The following is a 13,404-nucleotide window of genomic DNA, read 5'->3' on the forward strand; positions in this document are numbered from 1 at the left end:
GCTAGATTAGAACCCCAAACCTGCTTTCTGAAATACTTCGCCGTGTGGTCTTCTTTGGTCTGGCTTGTAAGCTGCAGGGCTTTGATTTCCCTGAGCTAGGTATTCAGGTGGTTGTGGCTGAAGCTTTAGCACAAGGGCCCACAATGCTAATCAGACAGCCTTGGGAAAGGAAGCGAAGGGCCCTCCTTCCACAGGCTGCAGTCTAATGGAGGAGGCACTTGGAGGGCCATATATAGTACCACGCTGTGCGGGGTGGTCAAGCATGGAGGCTGGGTCCTTCAAACTGAGGATGCAAAAATTTGGCCAGTATTGGGAGACAGGGTGGTTGGAAAAGAAGAAAGGCAAGCCAGGCAGAGGGGCCAGCAGGAGCCAGAGCACCAAGGTGTGAAATACAGAGTTGGATGAGCACAGTAAGTAGTTTGGTGTGGCTAGAAGCTAGGATTCTAGGGGAAGGGGAAGAGAGTTCTAGGTGAAGAGCTATAGCTGGAGAGACAGGCAGAGGCCTTGCATGAACCAGCTACACGCAGTGTTTAAGAAGATGGGGTCTAGATACAGAAGAACCTAGGTGTTGATTCCAGTTCAGCCTTGTTACTAGCTGTGTGACCATGGGCAATGTTTTAGAACATCTCAGTTTCGATGTTCATGTTTGGAAAACGGAGACAAATAATACCGTATATATTTGGATGAGGAAATAGGGAGTCCAAGTACCCCATTTTGGGTCACACCATTGATGGATGAATTTGCCAGGATGCATGCTTACTTTCTATTACACAGACAACTGTATAGTTCACAGTGGTTTACTCACTGAGTTGTGTCTGACTCTTTGCAACCCCATGGACTGTAGCCCTCCAGGCTTCTCTGTCCATGGGATTTGCCAGGCAAGGATACTGGAGTAGATTGCCGTTTCCTTCTCCAGGGGATCTTCCTGACCCGGGGATTGAACCCAGGTCTCCTGCATCTCCTGCTCTGCAGCTGGATTCTTTACCTACTGAGCCACCAAGGAACCCCCTAGTTCAGAGAGTTCCTATATCTACTCATTTAATGCTACAGATTTCAGATCACAAAACCATCTTTGCATTGTAACTTTTCTCTCTGTAGCTGTCATCTCTAGTCTATGTGGCCCTCAAGGGTGAGGCCCCTGCCCTACTCTACCATCATATGACGGGGCAATAGTCACACAAGGGTCTCAGACTTGCCAGAGCATCGGAGTCACGGGGGAATAAAAGCAGAGGACTGGGCCCCGTCTCAGATGTATTGCCCTAGAACCTTCAGGACTGCTGCCTATGCTTTCTTTCTTGTCCGTTTGGGGTTTGAACCACAACAGAGAAGTGGCTCTTGAGTAAATGAGAAAAGGACCGTATTGTATGTATCGATCAGTATAGGCTAGTATGTGCTTTGACAAACATCAGTTCAGTTCAGTTCAGTTGCTCAGCTGTGTCCGACTCTTTGCGACCCCATGAACCACGGCACACCAGGCCTCCCTGTCCATCACCAACTCCCGGAGTCCACCCAAACCCACGTCCATTGTGTTGGTGATGCCATCCAGCCATCTCATCCTCTGTCATCCCCTTCTCCTCCTGCCCTCAATCTTTCCCAGCATCAGGGTCTTTTCAACTGCCAACAATAATTGTTTGGTTTTTGCTCACATCATGTGTCCATGATGGATAGGCTGGGGACTCTGCTCCAGAGAGCAGCAACCCAGAAGTGACACATATTCCCGCCATTCACATTCTTTGGCTGGGACTACTCCTGTGACTCCAACCCAGGGGTGTAGGAAGTGGGTTTCACTGTGTGCCCAGAAGGTGAGGAGCCAGAGGTCATGGGTGAACCATACAGATGGCTGCCAGATTCTATGAGGCTGGCATCATTAACTTCATTTACATCTGAAAGTAAGTCTTAAGAAGCTTGCTCAAGGCCATATAGCAAATATGGAGCTGAACTTGAGCTCTTCGTCTGTATTTTTTTTTCCTGGCTCAAGGCCACACTCTTTTTTTTTTTTTTTTTTTTTAATGGAATGAGACTGGATGGGGCATGGCATTAAACATAGTGGTTAAAAGTCTGGGATCTGGCTTGCCTCCAGACCTTCAGCTCTGCCACTTACCAGATGTGTGAGCTGGGCAAGTGACAGAACCACTTGGTGCCCTTCAAAGAGACAGTCCAAGGCTGGGAAGGGCAATGAAAGAATGTGTTTTCTGGAATGAAGTGTTTGGGGCCAGGTTGGTGGCTCAGCTGGGAAAGAATCTGCCTGCAATGTGGGAGACCTGGGTTCGATCCCTGTGTTGGGAAGATCCCCTGGAGAAGGGAACAGCTACCCGCTCCAGTATTCTGGCGTGGAGAATTCCATGGACTGTATAGTCCAATGGATCGCAAAGAGTCGGACACTTCTGAGCGACTTTTACTCATGCTCACTCAGGGCTCGCCTGAGTGGGACTGATATTGGGTGGGGGTGAAGGAGGCTGGTAGACAAAGGTTCCCTGGATTTGGGTGGTTCCTGACAGACCCAGAAAAGATGTGTGTCTATTCTCCATAAGTTGCTTCTTTCTTCCTGCATCATTGTGAATGTTTGGGCTGCAAAGAACAGAGAAGCCAACTCAGGTTGATTTGAGCTCAGGGAGGGGCTTACCCAGGTGGCTCAGTGGTAAAGAATCTGCCCACCAATGCAGGAGCTGCAGTTTCGATACCAGGGTTGGGAAGATCCCCTGGAGTTGGAAATGGCAACCAGTTCCAGTATTCTTGCCTGGGAAATTCCATGGACAGAGGAACCTGGTGGGCTACAGTCCATGGGGTTGCAAAGAGTTGGACCCAACTGAGTGACTGGGCACCATTAGCACAGAGAAGGAGATGTCCAGGGCCTTACAGGTCTGATATCAGTCTAGCAGCTTGGTGATGTAGTCAAGGACCCAGATCTTTTGGTTTCTCTGCTGTGCCAAGCAGACCTTATCATATCCCTCAGCTGTGGAAACTGTTGATGGCAACTGAGATTCCAAGCCAGGCAGGGAGTGTGTTCTGTGATGTTCAGTGTCGGCTACGGGTTCTTGATCTTCAAAGGGAAGAATTCACTCTGAGATCAAAGGAACACAGTAGCTTGGATCTTTGCAGCAGTTTAACTGTTTTATTTGAAGTCAGAAAGTAACAGAGACAGCTTCTGGCACAGACAACCAGAAGAGACCCACATACGCAAGACATCTTATTATATACCTTTTGACCTGTTACTAAAAAGAGCTTTTGTAGAGGACTGGACAGTTAACATTAGGTCATTTTGTTTCCCTTCGATCTTAGGAGGTCTAATGAAGTTCTTCATTACCAATGAAGGTAATGAAGGTCAACCTCCTGACATCAAGGAGACTGTTCCTATGGCTCCTTTATTATCAATTAACCACTTTCCCAGCTTTCACTTCTGTTGTGCGTAACCAGCCACAGATTCCAAATGGCCATACATTCTAAGACATAGGTAACTATGTGACTGGGTCCAATGGACTCCCTGCCAACCTGCCTAAGGAATGCTATCAAGATCAAGCTGGTTTCCTGGGGCTCTTTCTTCCAAAAGAGAAGGTTCCTCTCACCACGGCCCCAGCAAGTCTCTCTCCAAGTTTCATTGGCTCCAGCCAGCTTTGGCCTGTGAGAGGTCAGCGTTCTTGGCGGAAATGCTGGCTGATTTAAGCAGAAAGGGGAATGTAATAAAGGATGTTAGGTCTCCCACAGAATCATTGGGAGGGCTGGAGGAAAGAAATTGAGGCTAAGCTTCTAGGAAAAATGCCCCAAACCACACTGCACGCCTGGCCCAATCAACAAGCCATGAGCCTGCCTGAGTTTGCCGTCACCACGACCACCACTGCCGTCAGCTCTCATGTGGCTTCTCCACTGGGAGCTCGGCCCTGCAACTGCCACCCCAAAGCCAGTCGCGTTGGCCACCGGTCATATCAACAGAAATGAGGCTCAGCTTCACATGGTACCTCTGGCCAGCAGAGCCTGTGTCACACCTCTTGTCCTGGTTGTGAGGGAAGCAGGATATTTGCATCCTGATTTCTACACTCAGGTGGTGGGATATATTCATATGATGTGAGAGTTCCTCAAATACAGATTGGCTGGAGGTAATGAGCTTGGATTGCCCAATGGGGAAGGATGGTATGTGGAAACCAATGGCATTGTCCGTGACACGCTCTCATCTCCAGTTGGGTTCTCTTCTCTCCACTGTCCCCATGTGCTCAGAGTATGTACCTGCCTGAGATGCCTTAAAAAAAAATATATATATATGTATATATATATATATATATTCATTTATTTGGCTGTGCTGGGCCTTTGTTGGGGCACGCGGGATCTCTAGTTGCAGCATGTGAACTCTTAGTTGTGCCACAAAGGATCTAGTTCTCTGACCAGAGATCGAACCCAGGGCCCCTGCATTGGGAGCATGAAGTCTTAGCTACTGGACCATCAGTGAAGTCCCTGAGATACTTCATACGGCCCCAGTCCACTCTAATCTCCGTTTCCCACCCTCATCTATTCCTTGCTCTCTTCTTTCCTCCTTGCCTAGTTCATGCTAATCCACCCTCCAGAACTCAAATTCAAGCCAAGTTCTTTCCTACCCTTCCATTCAGGCTTTTTTCTTTTTCTGTTTTTCCTGGTCGTTTGCTCTTCTTTTTCACTCTATTTATCACATACTATTTCAACATTTATTGGTTCAGTTATTAAATTAGCATCCCTCTTCCCCCTAGGCCATCAGTGTGATGAGAGCCTAGACTGTGTCTTGCTCACAGCTACTAACACAGTAATTGGCACCTAAGTGCTTAAGTTTTTATTGAGTGAATGAGCATGAAACAAACCCCATTATGGGCATTTGTAAAGTTACTCCTGGATCAAAGATGTTTTAATAGTGCTTCCTGGAAACCACAGGTTAAACCCTTAGAGGTGTAAATATTTTAGAATCACCCAGAATTTTTTGGTCCATCTGTAATGCCCTCCATGGATCCTGTTATATCCATCCCTGCCCTGTGAGGATCAGTTCAGGGTGAGCTGAGCTGTTGTCATTGATGGGAACCTGTGACGTGCCTTGTATCAGGGTAGAAACCTAACCTAGAGTACTGTGGCCTGAGGGTGGTGGCAGCTTCAATTCCTATAAAAACTTTCCTCATGATATCATAGTGGTTATATTAACCCCCAACCTCACCAAAATTCTCTTACCAGGTTTCAGCTTAAACATTTCTTTTCTCTTTTTGCTAACAACTTGAAAATATTTGGGTGGCTTTTCCTGTATAAGGGGAGGCTTATATAAAACAGGTTGCCAGTCACCCAGGAAACTGGGAAGGGAGAGCACATCAAAGCTCCAGGAGAGTCTTTGGGTCTCTTTCCACCGTCAGGAGGAAGGGTGGGGGTAATTTCATCCACTAAAGAGCAGCGGATTGTTTCAGGTGTGCTAGAAACTAATTTTATTCCCATGTCTGAGCAGATAAGGCCACATCCTCCAAACTGATTTGGAATTTATATTGGGAGATGGGGAAGGAATAAAATAAACAGCCTACCAATGTAATAATAGCTATAATTTACTGAGTGCTTAAGGCACTTTTTGGACATGCTTCACATTAACTGGGTGCATATTCCCAATAGCTTATTTACATCTTTATTTTATATAAATGGTATCTTAGATTGGAGTCTTGATCTCAGGAGATATCTAACTTTTCAGCTGTATGAAGATACAGGCTTTTGAGTCTGGGGAGAAACTTGTTGGTCACTGAGGCCAAAGTTTGTTGGCCTGGGACAGACTGACCTGGTGGAACCCCAGCCCTCCCACTTAGTACCTGTCTGTACCCTTAGGCCCTTGTTTCCTTATCTGCAAAATGGGAACACATATCTCCCTCCCAATGGAAATTACCTAATAAATGGACAGCACCTGGTACAGTGCTTGGTAACTTGTCACTGCCCATCGTCTGTGATTTCCCTTCCTCTCTTTCATTCATTTCATTCATCAGGTGGATTTGGTGATGTTTGAACCTGGAGGGTATCTATAACCTCTGGCCTGCAGTTCAGTTCAGTTCAGTCGCTCAGTCCGACTCTTTGCAACCCCATGAATCACAGCACGCCAGGCCTCCCTGTCCATCACCAACTCCCAGAGTTCACTCAGACTCATGTCCATCGAGTCAGTGATGCCATCCAGCCATCTCATTCTCTGTCATCCCCTTCTGCTCCTGCCCCCAATCCCTCCCAGTATCAGAGTCTTTTCCAGTGAGTCAACTCTTCGCATGAGGTGGCCAAAGTATTGGAGTTTCAGCTTCAGCGTCAGTCCTTCCAATGAACACCCAGGACTGATCTCCTTTAGGATGGACTGGTTGGATCTCCTTGCAGTCCAAGGTACTCTCAAGAGTCATCTCCAACACCATAGTTCAAAAGCATCAATTCTTCAGCGCTCAGCTTTCTTCACAGTCCAACTCTTGCATCCATACATGACCACTGGAAAAACCATAGCCTTGACTAGATGGACCTTTGTGGGCAAAGTAATATCTCTGCTTTTTAATATGCTGTCTAGATTGGTCATAACTTTCCCTCCAAGGAATAAGCATCTTTTAATTTCATGGCTGCAATTACCATCTGCAGTGATTTTGGAGCCCCCCCCAAATAAAAGTCTGACACTGTTTCCACATCTATTTCCCATGCCATGATCTTAGTTTTCTGAATGTTGAGCTTTAAGCCAACTTTTTCATTCTCCTCTTTCACATTCATCAAGAGGCTTTTTAGTTCCTCTTCACTTTTTGCTGTAAGGGTGGTGTCATCTGCGTATCTGAGGTTATTGATATTTCTCCCAGCAATCTTGATTCCAGCTTGTGCTTCCTCCAGCCCAGCGTTTCTCATGATGTACTCTGCATATAAGCAGGAAGCAGTGTTATTTCTAGAGGGACTGGGCAGGCTTGCAGGGTGGGCAGGCCAGCATTTGCTGAGATGGATTTGACTGTCAGGTGGGCTGGGCAAGCCCCTGCAGACCCTCATGCAAGGTAAAGGAATAGCTAGAACCTCCAAGGCTTTCGATTTTACAGCAGCTTGTTGGCCCAGACTTGCTAGCTCATGGGACTTTAGTGTGAGGCAGTACTGGGTTCTGGACTCAGACTCAGGTTCAAACCTCATCTTACAGTGGAGACTTGAGCCGATGTCTTCATCTCCATTTTCCTACGATTTGACTCGGAAGAATATTGGTAGTGACCTTGAAATGCCCTTAATAATTGCTAGCCCGTCTTTTTTTAGAAACAATTATATAAGGTTAAGATTTTATCCCAGGAAGAAGTCACACCTTCCTTGGAGCCCCCTAACATCCATGTAAATACATTCTGGTTCTATGTCTTGTGTCCCATCCTACCGTGTTATAATCAAAACACCACCAGTCTAAAGAGGAGACACGGTCTGCACAGGGAGGCCTTAGGAAGTTCGGGTAATGAGGGAGAAGCATTTTGCTGACTGCAGCTTTGTAAAACCAGAGGGACTGTAGCAACTGCCCTCCTAGGAGCGCTTGAACCGTGGGAGGGAAGTAAAGAAGGGCTGAGATTTGGCGCCCTCAGCGGAAGAAGGAACAGGGACAGGGCCTGGGGATCGTCATGGAGGTGGGAAATCAGGGCTTCGGTTTGAGCAACAGACAACCCCGGATGCCCACTCCTAGCTGCGTGACCCAGAGGTAGTTCTTAACCTGGCCAAGCCTCCCTTTTATCGCCTCTGGAGAGGAGAGGATGGTAATACCCACTTCTTGGTGGAACTTGTGAGGACCCAGGAAGTTTTAGAAGTACTCGGCACCCAGGAAGCATTCCAAGACTGGCTGCAGGGATCATTGCTGTCACTGTGGTTAGAGCTTTTGCAAAGGCTCGAAGGTCCAGGGCCCCGGGCGCGCGCATGCGCACGCGCACCCGGCCGGCCAGGTGAGGAGGCGGCCGACCCGCACCTGGCATTTAACCCTTCACCTTCACGGAGGTGGGCGGGACGGACGCAGGGACCAGGACGCGGGGTCGCGAGCCCGCCTAGACTTAACCCGGAGGCGTGGGGGCCGCTCCCGAGGAGGGCGTCCGGCCGTTTCCAGGCCGGGGTCCGCGCGACGCGCGGGGAGGGCGGGGGAGCGCCGAGGGGAGCGAAGTCTCGCGAGATCGCGCGCGGCGGCGGCGGCGGCGGCGGCGGCAGCGGCGGCGGCGGCCCGGGAGGTGAGCTGCGGGCGGCGGCGGCTGCCGTTGGGACTGAGGAGCGGGTGAGAGCAGCGGAGACCGAGGGCCAGGCGGGGGGGCCGGCCGGGCGGGCGGGCGGCCCGCGTTCTGGGCGGCCACCTCCGTCGGCCCCGCGGCTGCAGCGGAGTCGCCCGGTCCGCGCTGTCCCGGGACCCGAGCGGGCGCGGCGGGGCGGGGCGGGGCGGCCGGGCCGGGGCCGCGGGGCGGCCGGGCCAGTCCCCTCGCAGCCCGCGTCCGCTCGCGGGTGCGACCGCGGGGCGCTCCTCAGTTTTCCCCGGCGGCGCGTTGGCGCGGGAGGACGCGGCGCTGTCGGGCGCGGCAACACCGTTCAGTGAGCCTTAATCGTCTGCCGGCACTTAGGCGGTTCCGCTCGGGCTGCACGCAGAGGTGAAGCGCCCTGCCCAGGGTCACGCCGCTGGGACGCGGTGGAGTCGGGGTTCACACCCGGGCACTGCGACTCCAGCGCCCCGCCCCGTCCTTGCCTCCCATCCTTCTCCCCGCCCCCACTCGCGGGGTTTTAGGGCTCGAATTCTCCTCAGGTTCCGATTGAGCTGCAGAGGGTGTGTCTGGGGGGGCCCGCTCTCCTCCTAATTGAATGCAGCATGGCACAGGAGTTTCTTGGGGGAGAGTCCTCGGCCTTTGTCAGCTTACCCAAAGGGTCCCTGTTTCCGAAATGGACAAAAACTTTTCTTTGGCCCTCTATGAGGGCAGAAGTGGGCTTAAAAGCAGCGGTGTGTGTCTAGGGTGGGATGTCCGATCGAATGGAAGTGGAATATTGGAGCCCAGGGCTTGCTTTAAGCAAAGGAAACTTTTGTTTGTTTGTTTGTTTTTTGTTGTTCAGCACGTGATTCCACTCTTTGGAGCAGTGGTGCTCAACTTTGTCAGAACCAAGGCCCCTCCCCTTTGCAGCAACGGTTTGTAAAGCCCCCTTTACAGCTCCAATGAAATACATCAGAAATAAAAGCTACCTACGTACGTAGTTGAAAACCACTGTGATGCTCCGATTTAAATGTTATAAATAAAAGAACAATACATGACCTGCATTGCCACATCACGGCTAGCACGTTACTGCTGTGCTGCGGACTGGACTGCTCCTACCTGCTGCTAGTGAATAAGCTTGGTTTGAAGAGAGGTAAAAATGTCAGGAGCTATTTCATACACGGAAAGGAAAGATTAGAGGTCTAGTTAGACACTGGAGTGGAGAACACCTTAAGTGTTGGAATAACTTATTTATGATTATGAAAATACACGCCTAGATTGAGTTAGGAGTAACAGGACAAGAGAAAGTACAGACTATCTCAGTCAACATATAAATAATACTAATATATCCCTTCCGTGAATGCCAGACTTTAAAACGACATCGTAGGGCATGTTTTGTGCCGCAAGCTTTGAAGTACTGCTGCTTTGAGGCAACATGCTGGATTCCTGCTGCTTCTCTCTGATAATGAATAAAATATTAGCTAGATTGAAGGGTTTTTGTTTGTTTGATTCGGTGGCAGTATCTCACATAGTGTAGATAAGCTCAGTGTTGTGACACTGCAATTATATGTTGAGTTAATGCTTGGTGTGTGGCAATAGTCACTAATTTTCAGACCCTAGTCATTCAGTCTCAAGTTATCTTGCTTTAGATACCTTCTCTTAAATTACTAGGGTTTTTCCATAATTTCTTGTAAAATATTTAGTATTGTGTTCTGAAGTAAGGCCAGTTAAGGCGATTAATCTGGCTGGTCATTGAAAAGTCTCAGGACCAGGATAGGTCTTCATTATGCGGATCTAGCCCATGCATTGTGAGAAGTTCGAGCATCTGGCTCCCAAGCTGTAAATGCTAGTGGTATACCCCAATCACTTTGATAACTAAGCATGTCAGAGGACCTCACATGTCTCAAGGTCTAGCTCCACTGAGAGTGACTCTAAATTGTAGACTCAGTTAGAGCAGGGAAGGGGGCAGGATTTAACTGACAGTTTTTGTTGGGAACATTTTTCCCCTCTTCTTTCTGCATGTGTGCGAAGTCGCTTCTGTCATATGCGACTCTGTGACAATATGGACTGTAGCCCGCCACGCTCCCCTGTCCATGGGATTCTGCAGGCAAGAACACTGGAGTGGGTAGCCATGCCCTCTTCCAGGGGATCTTCCCGACCCAGGGATCCAACCCGTGTCTCTTGCGGCTCTTGCATTGCAAGCGGATTCTTTACTGTTGAGCCATCGGGGAAGCTGTTCTCTCTTTCTGTGTACTAATATCCATGTTAGAGAATTCGGTCAATACATATTGAACAAGAGTGAAAATCAAAATGAACTGTAATGTTGTCCTCTGTGCTCCTGATAGGATTCGTTAGAAATTCTGATTTCATTTGAAATTGAGTTAGTCTTAGTGCCATGGGGAAAATGCAAATTGAGTCAAGATAGTACAGTTCCAGCTATTATACAGCTATAGTGTAACAAGATGAATTTCTTCAACTTTTGTTAAATCCACACAGGAAGTTTATCTTTCCTTTCTGTTGGATAGGTAAAGTGACTTCTTTGCTGTAAGATGTTTGTTGTTCATTTGCTTGTTACTTTTGAAAGGTGTAAGTAAGGTTGTTGTCAGAATAGAAGGATATATTTTAAATTGCCTAGAGATAGATACATTGAATCCTTCTAAGATGGGAAAATTATCCAAATTAAGAATAATTAATTTTTATTACTTTGCACAAGCAGTATTATGTTTCAGGGTAAAAAGAGGTCACTCCTTTTTTGTTTTTTTAATCACTACCTTTAAAAAAAATACTCCTGTACAAAATGAACCAAGTCATATTATGTGGGTGTTGGAACTTTTCCACTGTTTTAGGTATGGGGACAAATTGTTGAGTGGACAAAAATCCATGCCTCTATAAATGAAAATGCATAACTTATTATGTACATATCTCTGAGATTTATAATTAAGCCATTTCATTGATTTTAAGATGCATGTCTGAGATAGACTACTGTCTTAAAATTGACATGTCATGGTTTCATTGGCAGCTTTTGTTCTTTCTTAATGTTACGCAGAATAATAGTGTGTATGGAAATGATGGCATCTTAGATGCAGTGAGATAGGGATATGTAGAAATTTCAGCACATTGATTAATGTTTAACACCAAAAACTTTGTCCAAAGAATGACTTGCAAAATGTAGATACATACCAGTTCCAGGTTCTTCCATCTAAATTAGAATTCTTTACTTGAAAGATTCCTATAAACGTTTCTCCCTCATGTAAAGCAAATGGAGAATCAGTATTTGTAAGTATAAGAACCATTTGAAAATATGTTTAGAAGGAAACAAACTGCTTGATCATTTTTCATGGAGAGAAGATGGTGTGGCTAATGTTTGAAGTAAAGGTAATCAGACAGTGTAACCAGGTGGATGTATGAATATATGCCTTCTTTTTTTTCCCCCATTCTGAAAGATTCCTAGGTCCACTTATAAATGAAAGTTGTCTCAAATGAGACATCCTTAAGTTGAATTTCAACAATTCACCGTTATTTTAATAAGGTATAGTGGCTCAGATGGTAAAGAATCTGTCTGCAATGCAGGAGACCTGGGTTCAACGCCTGGGTCAGGAAGATCCCCTGGAACAGGGAATGGCAACCCACTCCAGTATTCATGCCTGGAGAATTCCATGAACAGAGGAGGATGACGGGCTGCAATCTGTGGGCTTGCAAAGAGTCGGACATGACTGAGCAACTTTGACTTTTTTCACTGAATGTATTTATTCTGTGTTAAAGACAGAATTTATATGGGAGACTACATGGTGTCCCCCAGCCTAGAAATCTGTGTAAGGACTCTACTGAGGGCAAGTTTCATAGGAAACTCAACCACTGAAGATTGCGTACCTTCTTCCAGGTGGATTTGAGGTTTTCTTTGTAAGTGTTCTCCCTCAACCTGCTGCACACTCGCAGCCTCCTGGAGCTTCTTTGAAATGCCAGCTCTGGGGCTCACCCCAGACTACTGAACCAGAATCTGCTTTTTAATAAGATTCTCCTCAAGTGAGGCATGAAGATGTATAAGGAACACTTGGCCAGATCACTGACTCTCAGACTGGAGTGCTTATCACCAGAACTGCTCCCTACCACTCCCAGGTTTCTAATTCAGTGGGTCTGGACTAGGGTTTGAGAATTTGCACTTTTAACAGGTTCTCAGATAATGCTGATGCTGCTGACCTGGGGACCATACTTTGAGAACCACTAGGCGAAAGCATCCTCGTTGTACTTTTTCTATTCTTTCTTCTGATTTCTTGTCCTCCAAATAGTACTTTAAGAGATTACTATAATGTGCTTTAGCTTGATTAAAGAAAAACTTAAACATTGTGTGAAATTTAGTGATGGTCACACTAAATTTGCTTGTTAACATCTATTTCATAGAAAAATTCTTTCATTTTTATTTTTAAATTGAAATATAGTGCTTTACAATGTTGTGTTAGTTTCAGGTGTCCAGCAAAGTGATTGTTATACATACTTACATATATATATATATACACACACACACCCACATATGTATTCTTTTTCAGATTCTTTTCCATTTTAGGTTATTATAAGATATTGAATATGGTTCCCTGTGCTACACAGTAGGTCCTTGTTGTTTATCTTATATATAAAAGTATGTATCTGTTAATCTCAAACTCCTAATTTGGGAAAACATTCCCCTTTAATGTGTGTTGGATTTTGACTCTAGGTGATAAGTAGTTCTCTTTCTCTTTCTCCTATGAAGTATATTCATAACACTTTAAAATTCTTTTTGTATATATAAAATGTTCATGTGATTCAAAAACTAAAAAAATCTATTTTGAGGAGTCTAATTTCCAGTTTTGTTTTGGTTTAACATGCTGTCTCCAGCCATAGAAAATGTTTTCTATTTGTTTCCTATAGATGTCTGTTGTTTCTTTGTGTATATACAAGCAAATACCAGTACACTGTATATACCCACTCCTTTTATATGCTCAGTTCAGTTCAGTTGCTCAGTTGTGTCCGACTCTTTGCGACCCCATGAATCGCAGCACGCCAGGTCTCCCTGTCCATCACCAACTCCCGGAGTTCACTCAGACTCATGTTCATCGAGTTGGTGATGCCATCCAGCCATCTCATCCTCTGTCGTCCCCTTCTCCTGTCCCCAATCCCTCCCAGCATCAGAGTCTTTTCCAATGAGTCAACTCTTTGCATGAGATGGCCAAAGTACTGGAGTTTCAGCTTTAGCAAAATTCCTTCC

General features: G+C 46.5%; 1 protein-coding gene across 6 annotated transcripts in view; it reads left to right on the forward strand.

Annotated features, from left to right (window-relative positions):
• Positions 8,135 to 13,404, forward strand: part of MKL2 (MKL1/myocardin like 2) — a 214,961-nt gene continuing 209,691 nt past the window's right edge. For all 6 annotated transcript variants that reach the window (XM_018040528.1, XM_018040529.1, XM_018040534.1 and 3 more), the window contains exon 1: positions 8,135 to 8,209. The gene's annotated coding sequence lies outside the window, so the exon portion shown is untranslated. The remainder of the gene's footprint in view (positions 8,210 to 13,404) is intronic.

Source organism: Capra hircus, chromosome 25 (genome assembly GCF_001704415.2).
Source record: "Capra hircus breed San Clemente chromosome 25, ASM170441v1, whole genome shotgun sequence".
Classification (NCBI taxonomy): Eukaryota; Metazoa; Chordata; class Mammalia; order Artiodactyla; family Bovidae; genus Capra; species Capra hircus.